This window comes from Oncorhynchus masou, chromosome 12 (assembly GCF_036934945.1).
Source record: "Oncorhynchus masou masou isolate Uvic2021 chromosome 12, UVic_Omas_1.1, whole genome shotgun sequence".
NCBI lineage: Eukaryota > Metazoa > Chordata > Actinopteri > Salmoniformes > Salmonidae > Oncorhynchus > Oncorhynchus masou.
The window spans coordinates 90,339,188-90,351,244 of NC_088223.1; the positions used below are offsets into that span (position 1 = coordinate 90,339,188).

Sequence of the window (12,057 nt, forward strand, 5' to 3'; positions counted from 1 at the left end):
AGAGACCTCTGACAATTCACTATGAAAGAGTTCATACACATACTCCATGACTTTTAACCAAATGTTCATGACTATTATTATAGCCTATTTATACTGGAAAACAGCTGTGTCTGATCCCATGAAGGCCTTCCATCACCTGCCGTTGTGCCCTTGATCAAGGCTCTTTAACCCCCCCCACACACACGCACGCACGCACGCACACACAAAGTAGAATTACACAGTCAGTCACATGATATCAACATGTGGTCAACCCTCCATCTAGAGAGCTCCTGGGTCTGCAGGCTTGGCTTTTGATCCAACCCTGGAACATCCAAGTCTGCTTATCAAGGTTCCTTCCTGTTGAGCAGCTGATGTGTAGGCTTCGATGTGGTTAGACCAGGGCTTTGAACAAAAGCCTGCCAAACCCCATGCAGTAGCTATCCTGGAGGATGGTTGCCACCTTTGATATAAAACAATGCAACCTTTACAACAAAATACTTTTTTGTCTTTATAAAAGTATTCCTTCATTCAAAGATTCAGGGATCAAATGGATAAGGTAGGCTACTTCAGAGCAAGGTATCTAACTAGACATGTTTATATACTAGGCTCATATATTCATGTTTCATGGGGAGATCTTAAGCACAGAAAGTTATTTTTCGATTAGGCTATTCTTAGAGTATATAATTTATTACGTTATCGCAATTACATGCCTACTTCGGAATCCCCGTTTTCCAACGGTGCATATGTATTTACACTGTCTAGGCAACAGTGCCGTTGGAATGGCGACAACGATACTAATGCTTAGTTAGCTATAGACAACCAGCGAGATAACTGCTACAAGTTATGTTTGGAATTTGTTATCTAGTTAGTCTGTTTCGCTGTCATTATTTTATGCCTACTGCTGAAATGTCGAGTTCTCTCTCGGGAATTGTTGGACGGTCGACAGCGGTGAGTGTTTCTGTATTTCGGACAACGTGTGACGCTGAGGGGAGGAGCTGGCAAGCAATTTCCCAAACAGTAGAAGTGCCGGTAAGGTGTCCGGATAGCTCTGACCCAAATCAAGCACTGATAGTCCAACTTCAGATAATGGACAATTACGGATTGTTTTTTTATAGCACTGAAATCATTTTTAAATGACCATTTCTGTGCTCTGTTGTCCCAATAAAATCTGATTATATGTAGGCAGAGCCAACTGAACAGGTCGCTTCTCAATCCACGTAGGCTACTATAACTGTGAATTAAATATTCATCTATGTGTATTTAACTTGTATGTACTATCTTTACATAGTGTCTTGAATGCAAATAGCCATGTGTTTCCTACAGACCAAGGACAGACTGGGTTTTTACATGCACACTAATTATTCGATATGAATCTGATTATGCCAATACTCTAAACAATCAGCATGGGCTTGCGGTCAAAACGGCCACGCTAGATGGCGCATTCCGAACGTTAACGCCAAATATCACCCTTCCAGGCTTTTGTTGACTATTTGTTTTATCAGATAGCATCCTTTGCATTGTTCATGGATGCAACGTTCCCTCCCATCCGGTAGAGGTTGCTGTGCAGTATGATGGCGAGGAGCGCTGTGTTTTTACAGCACTGCTTTGCTGCTGTTTAGTGCGCTGTCCACTTCAGCACCAGGCAGGAGAAAAGTCAGCTCGAGATTGGGAATCCAGGACCACGGACAAATCCTTCATAAGAGGACGGCTCCCCTCAGCGTCACACGTTGTCCGAAATACAGAAACACTCACCGCTGTCGGCCGTCCAACAATTCCCTTGTTCAGGAGTGAGGGATACGAATAAGGTAAGAAACATCACATCACCTCGTGCTTATTCATAGAAGAGGAATTAAGTTGACAAGCTCGCGACAGCAGGGCTGTTCGCGCATCAGTAACGAATGAACGGTTGCTCAAACCCCGTTAGCATACTCAGGCTGGATGAAATGAACAGATTCACTTTGCAGTTATATTTTACTATTGCTTCTGTGTAAACACGACAGTCTGTTTTGTTAGCGTAAATTGTGCGTTCGAGAAATGTCCGTGTACAAACAAATACCGTTATTGTTGTTAACCACACAGATCGTGGCGCTGCAGATGTCCCTGTTTTTTGTACTAATCGATTTCCGGAGCTCTGTTGCCTGCTACTTCTTTCATTCGTGGGTTCATGCTTTTCAATGTTTACCGTAACTGTCTGGTTGTTCATAATCATTTTAGCCTCAAATATGAGCCGCGCTGATATGAGTTTGGGGATGACATAGATCCTTGGATATGTTTGCAAGATATGTGTTTATAGCGTGCTACTATCATTCATCTTACCTGATAGTGAATCAAATGGATTAGTATGGTTGATAATAATCCTACTATTCATGACTACCTTCCCTGAGCCATTATTGAAATCACACGCAATTTTACATTTTCATTCTATCATATGATGAATCCTGACTGAGTGGGATGAATGTCCTTGATTTCCCCGACATAAATGATAACGGTACAGTAAACAGAATGAAATTGACCGGCATCCTTGAATACAGTAATCCACTTCAGTTCAGTAGACTACTCTCAACTCAATGGGTAAATTGCTCCCATTTCCCTGTGGCTCCAGATGTCATTTACACTGGTTGAGTAGTGGTTCTGACAGAGTTCTGCATGGAGGTAGACACATTTAAAAAAAAAAAAATAAGTAAATATAGAATACACCTGGCAGCATTGAAAGACAGGCCGAGAGTCGTTGTCATCCTAATCATTATTTCTGGAAACAACTTTACCATGTTTTTTTGGCTGAGGATCTGGTTGTACTGAAGACGTTGGTTGTCATACGATGTTATTGTTTATTGGCATACTGTAAATTGGTTGTCATACTGTAAATTGGTTGCCATACGCTGTAACAGTTGGCTGTCATACTGTAAATTGGTTGCCATACTGTAAATTGGTTGCCATACTGTAAATTGGTTGTCATACGCTGTAACAGTTGGCTGTCATACTGTAAATTGGTTGCCATACGCTGTAACAGTTGGTTGTCATACTGTAAATTGGTTGCCATACTGTAAAGTTGGTTGTCATACTGTAAATTGGCTGTCATACTGTAAATTGGTTGTCATACTGTAAATTGGTTGTCATACTGTAAATTGGTTGTCATACTGTAAATTGGCTGTCATACTGTAAATTGGTTGCCATACTGTAAATTGGTTGCCATACTGTAAATTGGTTGCCATACGCTGTAACAGTTGGCTGTCATACTGTAAATTGGTTGCCATACGCTGTAACAGTTGGTTGCCATACTGTAAATTGGTTGCCATACGCTGTAACAGTTGGCTGTCATACTGTAAATTGGTTGCCATACGCTGTAACAGTTGGCTGTCATACTGTAAATTGGTTGCCATACGCTGTAACAGTTGGCTGTCATACTGTAAATTGGTTGCCATACGCTGTAACAGTTGGTTGCCATACGCTGTAACAGTTGGTTGCCATACGCTGTAACAGTTGGTTGCCATACGCTGTAACAGTTGGTTGCCATACGCTGTAACAGTTGGTTGCCATACAGTAAATTGGTTGCCATACGCTGTAACAGTTGGTTGTCATACTGTAAATTGGTTGCCATAACACGCTGTAACAGTTGGTTGTCATACTGTAAATTGGTTGCCATACGCTGTAACAGTTGGTTGCCATACGCTGTAACAGTTGGTTGCCATACGTTGTAACAGTTGGTTGCCATACGCTGTAACAGTTGGTTGCCATACGCTGTAACAGTTGGTTGCCATACGTTGTAACAGTTGGTTGCCATACACGCTGTAACAGTTGGTTGCCATAGGGGCTGTAACAGTTGGCTGTCATACTGTAAGTTGGTTGCCATACGCTGTAACAGTTGGTTGCCATACGCTGTAACAGTTGGTTGCCATACAATGTGGTTTGTAACAGTTGGTTGCCAGTACGCTGTAACAGTTGGTTGCCATACGCTGTAACAGTTGGTTGCCATACAGTAAATTGGTTGCCATACGCTGTAACAGTTGGTTGTCATACTGTAAATTGGTTGCCATATAAAATAATAGTAGCTGTAACAGTTGGTTGTCATACTGTAAATTGGTTGCCATACGCTGTAACAGTTGGTTGCCATACAGCTGTAACAGTTGGTTGCTATATGTAACAGTTGGTTGCCATACGCTGTAACAGTTGGTTGCCATACGCTGTAACAGTTGGTTCCAGTAACAGTTGGTCAATGTGGAGGCTGTAACAGTTGGTTGCCAGTACGCTGTAACAGTTGGTTGCCATACAGTAAATTGGTTGCCATACAGAGTAACAGTTGGTTGTCATACTGTAAATTGGTTGCCATACGCTGTAACAGTTGGTTGTCATACTGTAAATTGGTTGCCATACAGCTGTAACAGTTGGTTGTTATATGCTGTAACAGTTGGTTGCCATACGCTATAACAGTTGGTTGCCATACAGAGTCTGTAACAGTTGGTTGCCATACGTTGTAACAGTTGGTTGCCATACAGAGCTGTAACAGTTGGTTGCCATACGCTGTAACAGTTGGTTGCCATACGCTGTAACAGTTGGTTGCCATACGCTGTAACAGTTGGTTGCCATACGCTGTAACAGTTGGTTGCCTATATACAGCTGTTACAGTTGGTTGCCATACGCTATAACAGTTGGTTGCCAGTACGAGTAACAGTTGGTTGCCAGTACGCTGTAACAGTTGGTTGTTGTGTTCGGTGTGTCCTGATAAGTGTCGTCCAATGTTACTGTGAGTGTTCAAAATCAAATGACATTTTATTTGTCACATGTTCCAGTAATCCTCAATTCAAAAGGCTATATACGCACGTCCTGAGCAATCTTTGTTCTGCAGGTGCCTGACTAACAGTTGAACAACATGAAGGATAAACAGGGGGAACCAGTACACTGCTCTCGATAGTATCACTGATTTCTAATAAGCTTGACAGTATCAATGTGGACCCCACGGCCTTCAGTCAGAGTCTGACGTTATATACAGGGGGTACCAGAGTTTATTAAATATCAGTGATACTATCAAGACCAGTGTGCGGTTTCCTTTTTTCCTTCACATGTTACAGTGAAATGATTTTCTTGCCCTTACCTAACAATACTGTTTTAAGAAAAAAAAAAATGAAATAAATATAAAAAATAATTAAGGAGCAACAATAAAATAACAGTAGCAAGGCTTTATACAGGGGGTTCCAGTACAGAGTCAATGTGGAGGCTATATACAGGGGGTACCAGTACAGAGTCAGTGTGGAGGCTATATACAGGGGGTTCCAGTACAGAGTCAATGTGGAGGTTATATACAGGGGGTACCGGTACAGAGTCAATATGGAGGTTATATACAGGGGGTTCCAGTACAGAGTCAATGTGGAGGCTATATACAGGGGTACCAGTACAGAGTCAATGTGGAGGTTATATACAGGGGTACCAGTACAGAGTCAATGTGGAGGCTATATACAGGGGTACCAGTACAGAGTCAATGTGGAGGTTATATACAGGGGGTACCAGTACAGAGTCAATGTGGAGGTTATATACAGGGGTACCAGTACAGAGTCAATGTGGAGGTTATATACAGGGGTACCAGTACAGAGTCAATGTGGAGACTATATACAGGGGGTACCGGTACAGAGTCAATGTGGAGGTTATATACAGGGGGTACCAGTACAGAGTCAATGTGGAGGTTATATACAGGGGTACCAGTACAGAGTCAATATGGAGGCTATATACAGGGGTACCAGTACAGAGTCAATGTGGAGGTTATATACAGGGGGTACCAGTACAGAGTCAATATGGAGGCTATATACAGGGGTACCAGTACAGAGTCAATGTGGAGGCTATATACAGGGGGTTCCAGTACAGAGTCAATGTGGAGGTTATATACAGGGGTACCAGTACAGAGTCAATGTGGAGACTATATACAGGGGGTTCCAGTACAGAGTCAATGTGGAGGTTATATACAGGGGGTACCAGTACAGAGTCAATGTGGAGGCTATATACAGGGGGTCCCGGTACAGAGTCAATGTGGAGACTATATACAGGGGTACCAGTACAGAGTCAATGTGGAGGTTATATACAGGGGTACCAGTACAGAGTCAGTGTGGAGGTTATATACAGGGGGTCCCGGTACAGAGTCAATGTGGAGACTATATACAGGGGGTTCCAGTACAGAGTCAATATGGAGGCTATATACAGGGGGTACCAGTACAGAGTCAATGTGGAGGTTATATACAGGGGGTACCAGTACAGAGTCAATGTGGAGGTTATATACAGGGGGTACCAGTACAGAGTCAATGTGGAGACTATATACAGGGGGTTCCAGTACAGAGTCAATATGGAGGCTATATACAGGGGGTACCAGTACAGAGTCAATGTGGAGGTTATATACAGGGGATACCAGTACAGAGTCAATGTGGAGGTTATATACAGGGGTACCAGTACAGAGTCAATGTGGAGACTATATACAGGGGATACCAGTACAGAGTCAATATGGAGGCTATATACAGGGGTACCAGTACAGAGTCAATGTGGAGGCTATATACAGGGGTACCAGTACAGAGTCAATGTGGAGGCTATATACAGGGGTTCCAGTACAGAGTCAATGTGGAGGTTATATACAGGGGGTTCCAGTACAGAGTCAATGTGGAGGCTTTATACAGGGGTTCCAGTACAGAGTCAATGTGGAGGCTATATACAGGGGTTCCAGTACAGAGTCAATGTGGAGGTTATATACAGGGGTTCCAGTACAGAGTCAATGTGGAGGTTATATACAGGGGTTCCAGTACAGAGTCAATGTGGAGGTTATATACAGGGGGTTCCAGTACAGAGTCAATGTGGAGGTTATATACAGGGGTACCAGTACAGAGTCAATGTGGAGGTTATATACAGGGGTTCCAGTACAGAGTCAATGTGGAGGTTATATACATGGGGTACCAGTACAGAGTCAATGTGGAGGCTATATACAGGGGTACCAGTACAGAGTCAATGTGGAGGTTATATACAGGGGTACCAGTACAGAGTCAATATGGAGGCTATATACAGGGGGTACCAGTACAGAGTCAATGTGGAGGCTATATACAGGGGGTACCAGTACAGAGTCAATATGGAGGCTATATACAGGGGTTCCAGTACAGAGTCAATATGGAGGTTATATACAGGAGGTACTGGTACAGAGTCAATGTGGAGGCTATATACAGGGGGTACCAGTACAGAGTCAATATGGAGGCTATATACAGGGGGTACCAGTACAGAGTCAATGTGGAGGTTATATACAGGGGGTTCCAGTACAGAGTCAATATGGAGGCTATATACAGGGGGTAACAGTACAGAGTCAATATGGAGGCTATATACAGGGGGTCCCGGTACAGAGTCAATATGGAGGCTATATACAGGGGGTTCCAGTACAGAGTCAATATGGAGGCTATATACAGGGGGTCCCGGTACAGAGTCAATGTGGAGACTATATTCAGGGGGTTCCAGTACAGAGTCAATATGGAGGCTATATACAGGGGGCACCAGTACAGAGTCAATGTGGAGGCTATATACAGGGGTTCCAGTACAGAGTCAATATGGAGGCTATATACAGGGGGGGGTACGGTACAGAGTCAATGTGGAGGCTATATACAGGGGTTCCAGTACAGAGTCAATATGGAGGCTATATACAGGGGGTTCCGGTACAGAGTCAATGTGGAGGCTATATACAGGGGGTACCGGTACACAGTCAATGTGGAGGCTATATACAGGGGGTACCGGTACAGAATCCATATGTGGGGGTATCGGTTAGTATTGAGGTTATATACACGGGGCACCGGTTAGTAATGAGACTATATACAGGGGGCACCAGTTAGTAGTGAGACTATATACAGGGGGCACCGGTTAGTAATGAGACTACACACAGGGGGTACTGGTTAGTATTGAGACTATATACAGGGGGTACTGGTTAGTATTGAGACTATATACAGGGGGTACTGGTTAGTATTGAGACTATATACAGGGGGCACCAGTTAGTATTGAGACTATATACAGGGGGTACTGGTTAGTATTGAGACTATATACAGGGGGTACTGGTTAGTATTGAGGTTATATACAGGGGGCACCGGTTAGTATTGAGGTTATATACAGGGGTCACCGGTTAGTATTGAGGTTATATACAGGGTGCACCGGTTAGTCAATGTAATTGAGGTAATATGTACAGGTAGTTAGAGCTCTCACTTTAGCCACCCTTTTGCAGCCAGCTTGTCAACCAGCTAGTCAACCAGCTAGTCAGTCAGCTAGTCAGCCAGCTAGTCAACCAGCTAGTCAGCCAGCTAGTCAGCCAGCTAGTAAACCAGCTAGTCAACCAGCTAGTCAGCCAGCTAGTCAGTCAGCTAGTCAACCAGCTAGTCAGCCAGCTAGTCAGCCAGCTAGTCAACAAGCTAGTCAGCCAGCTAGTCAACCAGCTAGTCAGCCAGCTAGTCAGTCAGCTAGTCAACCAGCTAGTCAGCCAGCTAGTCAGTTAGCTAGTCAGTCAGCTAGTCAGTCAGCGAGTCAGCCAGCTAGTCAGTCAGCTAGTCAGCCAGCTAGTCAGTCAGCTAGTCAGCCAGCTAGTCAGCCAGCTAGTCAGTCAGCTAGTCAGCCACTTAGTCAGTCAGCTAGTCAGTCAGCAAGTCAGTCAGCTAGTCAGCCAGCTCGTCAGCCACTTAGTCAGTCAGCTAGTCAGCCACTTAGTCAGCCAGCTAGTCAGTCAGCTAGTCAGCCAGCTAGTCAGCCAGCTAGTCAGTCAGCTAGTCAGCCACTTAGTCAGTCAGCTAGTCAGTCAGCAAGTCAGTCAGCTAGTCAGTCAGCTAGTCAGTCATCTAGTCAGTCAGCTAATCAGTCAGCTAGTAGTCAGCCAGCTAGTCAGTCAGCTAGTCAGTCAGCTCACTAGTCAGCCAGCTAGTCAGTCAGCAAGTCAGTCAGCAAGTCAGTCAGCTAGTCAGCCACTTAGTCAGCCAGCTAGTCAGTCAGCAAGTCAGTCAGCTAGTCAGCCAGCTAGTCAGTCAGCAAGTCAGTCAGCTAATCAGTCAGCTAGTCAGTCAGCAAGTCAGTCAGCAAGTCAGTCAGCTAGTCAGTCAGCTAGTCAGTCAGCTAGTCAGCCACTTAGTCAGCCAGCTAGTCAGTCAGCTAGTCAGTCAGCTAGTCAGTCAGCTAGTCAGCCATCTAGTCAGTCAACTAGTCAGTCAGCTAGTCAGTCAGCTAGTCAGTCAGCTAGTCAGTCAGCTACTCAGCCAGCTAATCAGTCAGCAAGTCAGTCAGCTAGTCAGTCAGCTAGTCAGTCAACTAGTCAGTCAGCTAGTCAGTCAGCTAGTCAGTTAGCAAGTCAGTCAGCTAATCAGCCACTTAGTCAGTCAGCTAGTCAGTCAGCAAGTCAGTCAGCTAGTCAGCCAGCTAGTCAGTCAGCTCGTCAGCCAGCTAGTCAGTCAGCTAGTCAGCCAGCTAGTCAGTCAGCAGGTCAGTCAGCTAATCAGTCAGCTAATCAGTCAGCAAGTCAGTCAGCTAGTCAGTCAGCTAGTCAGTCAGCTAGTCAGTCAGCTAGTCAGCCAGCTAGTCAGTCAGCTAGTCAGTCAGCTAGTCAGTCAGCTAGTCAGTCAGCTAGTCAGCCACTTAGTCAGTCAACTAGTCAGTCAGCTAGTCAGTCAGCTAGTCAGTCAGCTACTCAGCCAGCTAATCAGTCAGCAAGTCAGTCAGCTAGTCAGTCAGCTAGTCAGTCAGCTAGTCAGCCAACTAGTCAGTCAGCTAGTCAGTCAGCTAGTCAGTCAGCTAGTCAGCCAACTAGTCAGTCAGCTAGTCAGTCAGCTAGTCAGCCAACTAGTCAGTCAGCTAGTCCAGTCCAGACGTTGAGAGTCCAGACTAAGAGTCTGATAGAGGGGTTAAATCAGTGTGTATTAATATGAAGCTAGCTGCTAGCAGAACACAAGGTGGCTAAGAAAGAAACATGGTTGGAGTCTGTAGTCTGGACAATAGAGACCTACTGTCTGGCCATCAGTAATCCCTGGTCACCTAGTTGGTCTAGATGTTGAAGCTGGTCACTGACCAACTACTCTAAGCACAAGTCTCTCCTGTACTCTATATCTTTCTGCTTCTCTCTTTCTCTCTCCATTTTAAACCATCTGTCTGCTACATCTGTCATCTGTCTGTCTGCTACATCTCTCTGTCTGTCTGCTACATCTCCCTGTCTGTCTGCTACACCGATCGGTCTGTCTGCTACATCTCTGTCTGTCTGCTACATCTCTGTCTGCTACATATCTCTGTCTGTCTGCTACATCTCTCTGTCTGTCTGCTACACCCCTGTCTGCTACATCTCTCTGTCTGTCTGCTACATCTCTGTCTGTCTGCTACATATCTCTGTCTGTCTGCTACATCTCTCTGTCGGTCTGCTACATCTCTGTCTGCTACATCTCCCTCTCTCTCTCTCTCTCTCTCTCTCTGTCTCTCTGTCTCTCTCTCTCTCTCTCTCTCTCTCTCCTTTTCCCGTCTCCCAACGGCCCTAAACACCTCTCCCTGCGCAGATCAGCGTGTTTTCAAATCCAAACAGTAAATGTTAGAGCACAACGGGTGGCAGGGGTAGTTCTCCCCAATTCAAAGACAGCGATTCCTTCCAAATGATGTTCTTATCTCTGAGCAGCAGGGAGAACAAAGCCAGAAACTGTTCCCGTTCAATCCCCTTAAACCACCAGGCAGCACCGGGGTGTGCTGGGTTGTGTGGATCACATGTTGTGGGAACCAGGAAGTCTTTCAGAAGAGGGTGTTACTGTGACCGTCACATGTTGTGGGATCCAGGAAGTCTCTTTCAGAAGAGGGTGTTACTGTGACCGTCACATGTTGTGGGATCCAGTTAGTCTCTTTCAGAAGAGGGCGGTACTGTGACCGTCACGTTGTGGGAACCAGGAAGTCTTTCAGAAGAGGGCGGTACTGTGACCGTCACATGTTGTGGGATCCAGGAAGTCTTTCAGATCTGGGCTTTATTTACTAGTTCTAATGGTGCAAAGGATTTCAATCTGTATTGTATAGCATTTTCAGTAGACAGACGAATGTTGTTAGCACCTTCCAATCTTCCAGTTGGGTTAATTAATATGTGATATTACAGAAAGACAAGCCCCCAGTCTCCCTGTCTGTCAGCCTCATACTGTACACCCAGAGACTTCACACACAGTGCTGGAGGTAAATTAAAATGCCTCTGTTCCCATCCATTTTTCAACCTATCACCCTCCAAGCACACACACACACAAACACACACCCACACACATGAATGTGTGTGGGTGAGTGAGTGAGAGAGAGAGAAAAAAAGAGAGAGCGAGGAGAAAGAGAGAGGAGAGAAGAGAGAGAGTTGTCATTTGGCTCACGTATCTGTGTGTATCTGTGTGTATCTGTGTGTATCTGTGTGTATCTGTGTGTAAGCCTACTGTCTGTCTGGAGTAGCTCAGTCCTGGACCCAATGGACTGTTCCTCATAGATGGGAGAATGTATACTTCCCCTGCATTCAAGAATCCCTCTGCCTAAAACAAATACAAAATAAATAGCGAGTTCCTCAAGGGTTCTATGGGAAGGGTTATGCAACCATAATGACTCATAGAACCCAGTGAGCTCAACAATGGTTCTTTACAGTTCACAAACTTTTTTTTTCTTCTCTCTTTTAGTGATAATTAAAATGTAAGGGAGGCGGCTCATTTGAATATTTTGGGGGTTCAGCTCTTTTTGTGCAACTTTGAGTGAGAATGTCATTCCAGTTGATCTCATGTGTTGCCCTTTGCCTTTACATTTTCTATCAGACTACGGACAGTGTCGGGGACTTGTGAAAGACTCACGTGTCAATTGAGAACAGTTGACTAAATTAGTCAGTGGTTCTCAATTCTCTCCTCGGGGGATCCCCAGCTGCTCCAGAGGTAGCATCCCCTTGATTCAACTTGTCGATGAGAACAATAATTAAAACCTATGACATTTTAACAACGTACTGTAATATGTCTGACCAGAATAAAAAATAACCTGCGTGATTCTCCAGGAGGATGTACAAAGAACCTTTCAGATTGTGAAAGGTTCTTTATAGAATCATTCTCCATAAAGGTTCTATAA

At 44.7% G+C, this 12,057-nt stretch overlaps 1 protein-coding gene across 1 annotated transcript in view; it reads left to right on the forward strand.

The window, feature by feature from the left end:
• Positions 1-1,602: 1,602 nt before the first annotated feature.
• The window catches only part of LOC135551044 (serine/arginine repetitive matrix protein 3-like), a 276,137-nt gene continuing 265,682 nt past the window's right edge, over positions 1,603-12,057 (forward strand). Inside the window, exon 1 of the mRNA XM_064982419.1 lies at positions 1,603-1,784. The gene's annotated coding sequence lies outside the window, so the exon portion shown is untranslated. The remainder of the gene's footprint in view (positions 1,785-12,057) is intronic.